This window comes from Hyla sarda, chromosome 1, assembly GCF_029499605.1.
Source record: "Hyla sarda isolate aHylSar1 chromosome 1, aHylSar1.hap1, whole genome shotgun sequence".
NCBI lineage: Eukaryota > Metazoa > Chordata > Amphibia > Anura > Hylidae > Hyla > Hyla sarda.
The window spans coordinates 298314660-298327302 of NC_079189.1; positions in this window are offsets into that span (position 1 = coordinate 298314660).

The window sequence follows — 12643 nt, forward strand, 5'->3', positions numbered from 1 at the left end:
TCAAACTTGAAGCAGGAAACTCACTGTAAACCTGCACGTGTGAATGTACCCTGTACATTCACATGGGGGGGAAGAATTTCCAGCTGTTGCAAAACTACAACTCCCAGCATGCACTGACAGACTGTGCATGCTGGGAGTTGTACTTTTGCAGCAGCTGGAGGCACACTGAGCTAGGTACAACACAGAGAAACATAATCGCACATCCACCATTTGTATTTTGATCTTGTTTCTCAGCATGATTTAAAAAACTAACAGATTGTTAGCATATATTTTGATCAAAAAGTGCAAGGCCACCTAGTCAAAGTGGGTCCCTAACCTAACACTGGCCTAGTGCCGGGCGGCAACCACTGCCTCCGAGACACCATGCCCACAGGGGGAACGACCCAGTGGCCAGGCAGCCCCACTGCTGCCCGACCAAGCCCCTGGCTTTAGGCTGCACCACCCCATACTCAAAGCATCACAGAAACGATGGCCGCCACAGAAAACCACACCAGTGTGAACAATTACCATGTGCTCCCTACCAGAGGGCTGGTAGAATGTTAGGAGGAAACCCTTATGCAGTCTCCTGCTAATTAAAAATTTCCGGGTCAGATGGATGAAGTGGAGTGCTGGCCATGGAAGAAGGGAGGGACTACAGAGCGAAGTTAGTGTTTCGATTTGTCACAAACTTCTCTGCTTGGCAGTTGCTGACTTTAGCCTGTATAAATTAATTCAGTTTCAGGTGCTCCGGTGGGCTGGAAAAGATGTATACAGTCCTAGGAGAGTCTCCTAGGACTGTATCCACATTTTCCAGCCCACTCAAGCACCTGAAAGCTGAACTAATTTATGCAGGTTAAAGTCAGCAACTGCCAAGCTGAGAAGTTTCTGACTAATCGAATCACTGTAACTTCGCTCATCTCTAATAGCCACACATCCACCATTTGTATTTTGATCTACTTGCTTCTCAGCATAATTTAAAAAACTAACAGGTTGTTAGTATACATTTTGACCAAAAAGTACAAGCCCTCGCCACGCCAAGGCCACCTAGTCAGAGCGGGTCCCTAACCTAACACTGGAGTAGCGCCGGGCGGCGACCACTGCCTCCGAGACACCATGCCCACAGGGGGAACAACCCAGTGGTCAGGCAGCCCCACTGCTGCCTGACCAAGCCCCTGGCTTTGGGCCGAAACACCCCACAGACAAAGAATCACAAAAACAATGGCCGCCACAGAGAACCACACCAGTATGAACACTCTCCCAGCCCTCTGGTAGGGAGCACATGGTAAGTGTTCACACTAGTGTGGTTCTCTGTGGCAGCCATTGTTTCTGTGATGCTTTGTCTTTGGGGTGGTTTGGCCCAAAGTGGGGCTGCCTGGCCACTGGGCTGTTCCCCCTGTGGGCCTGGTGTCTTGGAGGCAGTGGTTGCCACCCGGCGCTACGCCAGTGTTAGGTTAGGGACCCCACTCTGACTAGGTAGCCTTGACGTGGCGAGTGGGCTTGTACTTTTTGATTAAAATGTTTACTAACTACCTGTTAGTTTTTTTAAATTATGCCGAGAAACAAGTAGATCAAAATACAAATGGTGGATGTGCGGCTATGTTTCTCTATTTGTGTTGTACACAAGAGGTTCTGTTACCTAACTCAGTATTTTCCAACCAGTGTGCCTCCAGCTGTTGCAAAACTACAACTTCCAGCATGTACTGATCGTTGAAGGGCTGGGAGATGTGGTTATGCAACAGCTGGAGGCACGCAATTACAACTCCCAGCATGTTGAGACAGCTGTTTGCTGTTCGTGCATGCTGGAAGTTGTAGTTTTGCAAGATTTAGTGGGCCACGGTTTATGACCACCACACAGTGATCTCCAAACTGTACACCTCTAAATCTTGCAAAACTGCAAATCCCAGCATGCCCAAACAGCTGTCTGGGCATGCTGGAAGTTGTATTTTTGCAACATCTGGAGGGCTACAGACAAGAAAGGGCTCCTATACAAGAATGAAGATCAGGGGGGAAAGTGGGCACCCATGTCTGGTGCCATTTCTTATCTCCAATTCCTCTGATAACATACCATTTACACAAACTCTTGCCCAGGGGTCTCTATATAATTCCATACTCCAATTTAGAAAGTGTTTCTGTAAGCCCAGATGTTTTAAAGTCTCTTCCATATAGATCCAGTTTACCCGGTCAAAAGCCTTCTCGGCGTCGGTAGACAACAGCATTGATGAGATCTTTCTTGACCAGGCGAACTGGATCAAATCTATGGACCGTATAGTGTTATCCTTTGCCTCTCTACCCGCCATGAATCCCACTTGATCTATATGAACAACCTTTTCTAGCACAGCAGCTAACCTACAGACCAGAATCTTTTAGAATAGCTTCAAGTCGACATTTCATAACGATATCAGCCTGTAGCTTGCACACTGGGTTACATCCTTGCCTTTTTTAGGCTAGTATGTACTTCAATAAAGATTGATTAGACAAGATATAATTGATGTCCAGCCGTTTTCTTTAGCTTTAATAATAAAATTGACTTAACCCCTTAAGGACACAGCCCATTTTGTTTTATTTACATTTTATTTTTTTTCCTCCTCGCCTGTCTGATCAGCCATTAAAAGCACTGCATTGCTGCAGATACTGTGATCAGTATTAATCACGGTATCTGAGGGGTTAAAGGAGTATTCCTGTGGAAACCATTTATTTTTTTTAAATCAGCTGGTGCCAGAAAGTTAAACAGATTTGTAAGTTACTTATATTTAAAAATCTTAATCATTCCAGTTCTTAGCTGCTGTATGCTACAGTGGAAGTTCTTTTCTTTTTGTATTTCTTTTCTGTCTGACCACAGTGCTCTCTGCTGACACCTCTGTCCATGTCAGGAACTTTCCAGAGCAGTAGAGGTTTTGCTATGGGGATTTGCTCCTATTCTGGACAGTTCCTGACATGGACAGAGGGGTCAGCAGAGATCACTATGGTCAGACAGAAAAGAAATTAAAAAAGAAAGGAACTTCGTCTGTGGCATACAGCAGCTGATAAGTACTTGAAGGATTAAGATTTATTAATAGAAGTCATTTACAAATCTGTTAAACTTTCTGGCACCAGTTGATTAAAAAAATTGTTTTCCACAAGAGTACCCCTTTAATGGGAGACATCGGCATGATCTCTGATGTCCGCCATCTCTGATGTCCGCCATTACCGCCATGTGCTCAATTCATGTACAGGATGTACATTTATGTCCTATCACCTGACTTTTCTGTTTTTGTGAACACTTATATTTTGCGCGTGATAACAATACTGGGCATTTTTTTTCTAGATTTCCATGAGCAATAACAGAGCAACAAAGCAAGAAAAGGTGCTGTAGTGTTGTCATGATAGCATTTAAAATGAATCCAATAAAATGTTGTAGATGACCAACCCTACTATATAAATGGAAGCAAACCGTATAGTTGCTATGCTCAACCACAGATGTTACTCCTCAAATAATACTCTGTATTACCCAGTGTATGGCACGCTTATATTGTACATTGACATATACGCTAACTAATATTTATCATCATTTTCAGTGTTTTACACAGCAGCTGGTTGAACAGTTTTTTAGGTCTGGTTAATGGGATATAAAAAAAAAAAGTCTGACTCTATTATATAACAACACTGTTTCATGTGAATTGATCGCTCATGTAGCTCCTAGGATTTAACTTTGTTTCCACATGTGTAGCGGGTCACGCACTATGGCTTCCTGTATGGTGCTGCCCAGGATAGATCACGAAGGACAACGTATTCCTATGTATCCAGTAGTATAGGTTTAGTATGTATCTCCTTATATCACAATTCAATATGAGACACAAATTCTTTCCCAGGGTGGGTGGAACAGACTGACATCCTGTGCAGGGAACAGAGGAACCTGTTTCCCTCTCCTCTCCTGTGCCTCCCCTTTTAATATTGTAGACGGGAAGAGGACTCAGCCGGAGAGGATGTTACTAAGGCTGAAAGCATCCGCTCGCTGGCAAAGAGCCTGGGGAACAGGGAAAGGAGGGAGTGAAAGCCAGCGGGACAGAATGGAACAAAAGGGAGAAAGTCAGTCAGTTTAGATGAACAGTTTAGAGCTGGAAAAGGTAAGCGTAACTGAAGGCAATGGTGCAGAACGTGCCAGGGATCCATGCAAGGCAAACACAATGGCAGGATTTATGAGATGGAGCAGGTTCAGTTGGTTAAATAAGAAATGAGTGATATTTAGGTGTCAAATACTGAAGTTTTCTGGACTAGCTGCAGTGGGAGGTCAGAGGCCTACAATACATGACATAACACCACAGTGGGAAGATTCAATGAGAATTGACATGATGGATTGAATTGCAAATACAAGGGTACAGTGGTGTTTACACAATGCTGCTGAATATGGATCAGCGGAAGAAACGAGAAACTGGGAACAATTAAGAAAGATGAAATAAGAAAAATAAAGCAGCAGTGAAGACTAAATAAATGGCAGACAAGGAATGCACATGGAAGAAAGGAACTGACAACATTAAAATCACCTATAGAGTAGATCAGTGTTTCCCAACAAGGGTGCCTCCAGCTGTTGCAAAACTACAACTCCCAGCATGACTGGACAGCTGTTGGCTTTCTGGGCATGCTGGGTGTTGTAGTTTTGCAACAGCTGGAGGCAGCCTGGTTGGAAAGTAAGGGAATTTACAGAACAGCTACAGCTCTGTGTGTAATACTGTCATGGGGATGGCAGGCGAAGAGTGACTGCACATGGATTAAACAGGAAGTCTGGACAGTTTTCGTTACTGAAAGCCGTACCAAGAAAATGTGTAGCATGCCAACCTTTGAGCAAAGTTGCAGGATTTCTGTAGGCACAATGCACATCAAAAGTAAAGAAATTAAAATGAATTATGATACTTAAACCTTAAAGGGGTGTTCCATTCTCAATAATCAGTTTCTCATAATGCATGTTTAACACTGCGTGTGGAAAATACGTTGCGGATTCTGCTACGAGCAGACACTGGGTTACCCACCGCAGCCCTGTGTGTACAGTAAGGTGGGGATACGGGCCCACGTGTCACAGTCACGTCTGTGCTTTGGACCCGATTCCAACCTTTACTGCACACACAGGGCTGCAGCAAGTAATGCAACAGTATATGAAAACTATAAATGACAATAGTACATCCTAAGAGTCCATATGCAGGTACAAAAAGAAACTCTGCGACTCACCACTGCTGCAACAACGGAATTGGCTTTATTCAGAAGCTGTATACATGGCACACATCATGGCAAGGGAGGGAACTAGGGGAGGCAGGGGGTATCTGTGGGACAGCAGTTTACAGCTGGCACTTCTTTAAGCCACGCAGACGCTTGATCCAACAGACTCACCTACTAATGGATCAGGTGAGTGGGAATACCATGACAGGTCCACATATAGATGTACAAACAATTACAATAGCAAAGAATACACACAAAACATTATAAAAAGATACTTAAATCCTGCCTGTCATTGAGACCAGCTGGTCCCAAGGTGTTCAACTATATAATCCACTAGTACGATGTCTATTTCCTCCCCGTCTCGGAATCTTAACTGCTTCTAGCCCCGCAAATCTAATACGCCGCCCATTTCCCCCGTGGACTTCCTTTATGTGGGATATGAATCTCGGTGCTGTGCTCCATGTCCTGGGACAATGGAGTGTATATATATTCTCTTATTCTCATAAATAGATGTATTTTTGTCTTCCCTATATAAAAGACTCCACAGGGGCAAATGAGGGCATAGACCACTTAAGTGGTGCGACAAGTAATCAGGTAAGAAATAACCTGTTCGTGGCCACCAATGAATGCCACTCTACTGTTGATATTTAACTCACAGAATGAACAGTGTCCACAAGGTTTGTTGCCTTTTGGGACTGATTTTGTTAGCCAGTTCTCATGTGTCCTCTCTACATTCGGGGTGATAGATTTTAATTCATCCCCTAGTGTCATGTTTTTTCGATATGCGGATGTGCGCCATTAACCCCTCAGATGCCGTGATCAATACAGATCACGGCATCTTCGGCAGTGTGGTACTTTCAATGAATGATCGGATCTCCCGCAACACTGCCGCGGCGATCCGATCATCCAGCATGGCGGCCGGAGGTCCCCTCAGCTTGCTCCGGCCGTCTCCCAGGGTCTTCTGCTCTGGTCAGAGATCGAGCAGACCAGAGCAGAAGATCACCGATAATACTGATCAGTGCTATGTCCTATACATAGCACTGAACAGTATTAGCAATCAAACGATTGCTATAGATAGTCCCCTATGGGGACTATTAAAGTGTAAAAATGAAAGTAAAAAAAGTAAATAAAAAAAATGGGAAAAATCCCCTCCCCCAATTAAAATGTAAAATGCCCTTTTTTCCCATTTTACTCCCATAAAGTGTTAAAAAAAAAATGTATACACATATTAAGTATCACCACGTTTGTAAATGTCCGAACTATAAAAATATAATGTTATTGATCCCGTAGGGTGAACGGCGTGAACGTAAAAATAAAAAAAGCACAAAATTGCTACTTTTTTGTCACATTTAAAAAAAAAATAATAATAATAAAAAAAATTATAAAAGTTTTATAACCACAAATGTGGTATCAATAAAAAGTACAGATCATGGCGCAAAAAATGAGCCCTCATACCGCCACTTATACAGAAAAATTAAAAAGTTATAGGTAGTCAAAATAGAAAGATTTTAAACATACTGTTCCACTGAGCGCTCCGGGCACCCTGCTTACCTCGGTGCGCTCACAGCGTGTGTCCCCAGGCATCGCTCCGGTCACCCGGTCTCGGCGTGCGTGTCCCCGCTCTATAGGGCGCCGGGACTCTTAAATTTAAAGGGCCAGTGTACCAGTGATTGGTGCCTGGTCCAAAGCGGTTAATCTAGGGTTAAAGGTTCTGCTTTGACTTAATTAGGCCTGCACCTGTGCACTGCCTATAAGTACCATCTCCTCCCACAGCTTCCTGATGGATCTTTGTTGCCTTAGTGCCCTAGAGAAAGCGTTTGTGTGTATTCCCTGCCTGTTGCTGAACCTGTTGCTATTGACTACCGCCTTAGAACCGTTGCCGCCTGCCCTGACCTTTTGCTACGTCTGACCTCGCCTCTGCCTGATCCTCTTGTACCTTGCCTCATCTCAGCAGCCAGAGAGGTTGAGTCGCTACTGGGTGGAACGACCTGGGGGTTACCTGCCGCAGCAAGACTATCCCGCTTTTCGGCGGGCTCTGGTAAAAACCAGTAACTCCTTAGACTCCATTCCCCTGGTACGGCCCACGTCATCTCCTCTCTGGCACAGCGGATCCACCTCTAGCTCCTGCTACCTCCTGCCAGTCCGGATCCTGACAGTAAGATCCGGCCATGGATCCACTGAGGTGCCTCTACCTAGCCTCTCAGATCTCACGTCCATTGTGGCCCAGCAGTCGCAGCAGATTACCCAGCAAGGTCAACAGCTGGCTCAGTTGACCGCCATGTTTCAGCAACTCCTGCCAGCTCAGCAACAACCGTCACCTCCGCCTGCACCTGCTTCACCACCACTGCCAGCTACCAGCTCCAGAATCCGCTTGTCCATGTCAGCCAAGTATGACGGTGATCCCAAGCTGTGCCGCGGTTTTTTGTCGCAATGCTCCCTCCATCTTGAGATGTTGGACGACCAGTTTTCCTCTGAGCTTGCCAAGGTGGCGTTTGTAGTCAGCCTGCTCTCTGGGAAGGCTTATCTAGCGATATAAAGGATGTCTTAGCCGCACGAGAAATGCCTACGTCCCTGGGGGACCTCATCCACTTGGCCACCAGGATTGATTTGCGTTTCGCTGAGAGACGTGAGGAACTTCTTCAGGAAAAGGGAAGTGTTTGCCCCAGACGCTATCCTCGTTTGGCTCCTGTCCTCCTGCATCCACCGCAACCCTCTACTGGGCCTCTCGCCGAGGAAGCCATGCAGGTGGATCGGTCTCGCCTGACCACTCAAGAGAGGAACCGCCGCAGAAACGACAACCTCTGTTTGTACTGTGCTAGTACAGAGCACTTCCTAAAAGACTGTTCTCTCCGTCCACCGCGCCAGGGAAACGCGCGCACCCTAGTTAACGTTGGAGAGGCGTTGCTAGGTGTGAATACCACCTCTCCACGGCTTACTGTATCTGTGCGGATTTCAGTATCTTCCAAGACATCCTTTGCTGCCACCGCCTTTCTGGATTCCGGCTCCGCCGATAACTTCATAGACGCCTCGCTGGTTCAACATCCCTGTGGTTTGTCTGCAAAAGTCCTTCTTCATCTCTACTGTCAATGGAGAGAGACTTGACGGCACTGTGCAGTTTCATACTGAGCCCCTCCAGATGGATATTGGAGTCCTGCATTCAGAGAAATTGGAGTTCTATGTGTTACCTCACTGCACCTCTGAACTTCTTTTAGGACTGCCTTGGCTCCAGCGCCATTGTCCCATTCTGGATTGGTCCTCCGGAGAGTTCCAATGTTAGGGTTCTTCTTGTTTCGGCAGATGTTTCAAGACGGTTCAAGCCAAGCTTGCACCTGTTGTCTCTCCTCCTCCAGGCCTGCCTGAACCATATATGGACTTTGCGGACGTTTTCTGTAAGAAACAAGCAGAGGTGTTGCCTCCACACAGGTCATATGACTGCCCCATTGACTTGCAGCCTGGTACCACTCCGCCTAGGGGAAGGATCTACACTGTTTCTCCTCCAGAGACTCTCGCCATGTCTGAGTACATTCAGGAGAATTTACAGAGAGGGTTTATCAGGAAATCCTCCTTTCCAGCTGGAGCTGGATTCTTTTATGTTACCAAGAAAGACGGCACTCTTCGGCCGTGCATTGATTAACGGGGACTTAACAGCATTACCATCAAGAACCTTTACTCTCTTCCCCTGATTGCTGAACTCTTTGACCGTCTACAAGGCGCCAAGTTCTTCCGTAAGTTGGATCTTAGAGGGGCCTACAATCTTATTCGGATTCGAGAGGGTGACGAATGGAAGACCGCTTTTAATACCCGAGATGGTCATTTTGAGTATCTGGTCATGCCCTTTGGACTACGTCGGACCTTGCCTCTGCCTGATCCTCTTGTACCTTGCCTCATCTCAGCAGCCAGAGAGGTTGAGTCGCTACTGGGTGGAACGACCTGGGGGTTACCTGCCGCAGCAAAACCATCCCGCTTTGCGGCGGGCTCTGGTGAAAACCAGTAACTCCTTAGACTCCGTTCCCCTGGTACGGCCCACGTCATCTCCTCTCTGGTACAGCGGATCCACCTCCAGCTCCTGCTGCCTCCTGCCAGTCCGAATCCTGACACATACTAATTTGGTTAAAAAGTTTGCGATTATTTTTAAGTGCAACACTAATAGAAAAGTATATAATCATGGGTATCATTTTAATCGTATTGACCCATAGAATAAAGAACACATGTCATTTTTACTGTAAATTGTATGGCGTGAAAAATAAACCTTCCAAAATTTGCAAAATTGTGGTTTTCTTTTTAATTTCCCCACACAAATAGTATTTTTTTGGTTGCGCCATACATTTTATGGTAAAATTTGTGATTGCATTATGCAGGACAACTGGTCACGCAAAAAACAAGCCCTAATACTAGTCTGTGGATGAAAATATAAAAGAGTAACAATTTTTAGAAGACAAGGAGGAAAAAACAAAAACGCTAACATTTAATTGGCCTGGTCCTTAAGGTCAAAATGGGCTTGGTCCTTAAGGGTTTAAGGTCAAGGTCAGACTCTAAAATAAACCAGCTCTTAAAGATAGCAGTCTTGATAGTCTGGTTAAGATTAGAGTTAGAAAAAGAAAACGTGATTTATTTTGTAGAGATTTTGTTTTGGTATGTTTGTGTTTGAGAAGGGTACTTGTCACGATTCGGCTGGCTGGAGGTTGATCCTCTGTGCCAGAGAGGGATTGGCATGGACCGTGTTGGTGGACCGGTTCTAAGTTGCTACTGGTATTCACCAGAGCCCGCCGCAAAGCGGGATGGTCTTGCAGCGGCGGTAGCAACCAGGTCGTATCCACCAGCAACGGCTCAACCTCTCTGACTGCTGAAGATAGGCGCGGTACAAGGGAGTAGACAAGAGCAAGGTCGGACGTAGCAGAAGGTCAGGGCAGGCATCAAGGATCGTAGTCAGGGGCAACGGCAGGAGGTCTGGAACACAGGCTAGGAACACACAAGGGAACACTTTCACTGGCACAATGGCAACAAGATCCGGCAAGGGAGTGCAGGGGAAGTGATGTATAAATAGGGAGTGCACAGGTGAACACACTAATTAAGCCTGCTGCGCCAATCAGTGGCGCAGTGGCCCTTTAAATTGCAGAGACCCGGCGTGCGCGCGCCCTAAGGAGCGGGGCCGCGCGCGCCGGGACAAGACCGACGGGGAGCGAGTCAGGTACGGGAGCCGGGATGCGCATCGCGAGCGGGCGCCTCCCGCATCGCGAATCGCATCCCGGCTGAGAGAGACATTGCAGCGCACCCGGTCAGCAGGTCTGACCGGGGCGCTGCAAATGCGAGGAAGTTGCGAGCGCTCCGGGGAGGAGCGGGGACCCGGAGCACTCGGCGTAACAGTACCCCCCCCCCCCTTGGGTCTCCCCCTCTTCTTGGAGCCTGAGAACCTGAGAATAAGACTTTTGTCTAGGATGTTGTCCTCAGGTTCCCAGGATCTCTCTTCTGGACCACAGCCTTCCCAATCAACCCAAAAATTTTTTTTTCCTCTGACCGTCTTGGAGGCCAGAATCTCCTTCACGGAGAAGACGTCAGAAGAACCGGATACAGGAGTGGGAGAAACAAGTTTGGGAGAGAAGCGGTTAATGATGAGTGGTTTAAGGAGAGAGACATGGAAGGCATTGGGAATACGAAGAGAAGGAGGAAGAAGGAGTTTGTAAGAGACAGGGTTGATCTGGCACAAGACTTTGAAAGGACCAAGATAGCGTGGTCCCAGTTTGTAACTGGGGACACGAAAGCGGACATATTTAGCAGAGAGCCATACCTTGTCTCCGGGAGCAAAAATGGAGGGAGTTCTTCTTTTCTTATCGGCAAATCTTTTCATCCGGGATGAAGCCTGTAAAAGAGAATTTTGGGTCTCTTTCCATATGGTGGAAAGATCACGAGTCACTTCATCCACCGCGGGCAAACCAGAGGGCAAGGGAGTAGGGAGGGGGGGGAGAGGGTGACGGCCGTACACCACGAAAAATGGGGACTTAGCAGAAGATTCGGAGACTCTGAAGTTGTATGAGAATTCGGCCCATGGTAGAAGATCTGCCCAGTCATCTTGGCGGGAGGAAACAAAATGCCGTAAATAGTCACCCAGGACCTGATTAATTCTTTCTACTTGCCCATTGGATTGGGGATGATAAGAAGAAGAGAAGTTTAATTTAATCTTGAGCTGTTTACAGAGGGCCCTCCAGAATTTAGACACGAATTGGACGCCTCTATCCGAGACGATATGCGTGGGCAATCCATGAAGGCGAAAAATGTGTACAAAAAATTGCTTTGCCAACTGAGGCGCTGAAGGAAGACCAGGAAGAGGAATAAAATGTGCCATCTTGGAAAATCGATCAACGACCACCCAAACAACTGTGTTGCCACGGGATGAGGGCAAGTCTGTAATAAAGTCCATACCAATCTGTGACCAAGGCTGTTCGGGAACGGGCAGAGGATGAAGGAGGCCAGCAGGCTTCTGGCGAGGAGTCTTATCCCGGGCACAGACAGTACAGGCCCGCACAAAATCAACAACATCCGTCTCCAGAGTCGGCCACCAATAAAAACGAGAGATGAGTTGCAAGGATTTTTTGATGCCCGCATGGCCTGCGAGATGGGAGGAGTGTCCCCATTTGAGAATCCCGAGACGCTGGCGTGGAGAAACGAAGGTCTTCCCTGGAGGAGTTTGCCTGATGGAGGCTGGAGAAGTGGAGATCAGACAGTCCGGAGGAATGATGTGTTGCGGAGAGACCTCTACTTCAGAGGCATCCGAGGAACGAGAGAGGGCATCGGCCCTAATGTTCTTGTCAGCAGGGCGAAAATGAATTTCAAAGTTAAAACGGGCAAAGAACAACGACCACCTGGCCTGGCGAGGGTTCAGTCGTTGGGCAGACTGGAGATAGGAGAGATTCTTGTGATCAGTGTATATGATAACTGGAAATTTTGATCCCTCCAGCAGATGCCTCCATTCCTCAAGCGCCAATTTAATGGCCAGTAGTTCTCGATCCCCGATGGAGTAATTTCTCTCCGCTGGAGAGAAGGTCCTAGAAAAAAAACCACAAGTAACAGCATGCCCGGAAGAATTTTTTTGTAGAAGGACAGCTCCAGCTCCCACTGAGGAGGCATCTACCTCCAATAGGACGGGTTTAGATGGGTCAGGTCTTGAGAGCACGGGAGCAGAAGAAAAGGCTTGTGGAGACCAGGACTTGGGATTGGCATTTTTCTTGGTTAAAGCCACGATAGGAGCCACAATAGTGGAAAAGTGTGGAATAAATTGTCTGTAATAATTGGCAAACCCCAAAAAACGTTGGATAGCACGGAGTCCGGAGGGGCGTCGCCAATCTAAGACGGCAGAGAGTTTATCTGGGTCCATTTGTAGTCCCTGGCCAGAGACAAAGTATCCTAGGAAAGGAAGAGATTGACATTCAAAGAGACATTTCTCCATTTTGGCATAAAGTTGATTGTCCCGAAGTCTCTGAAG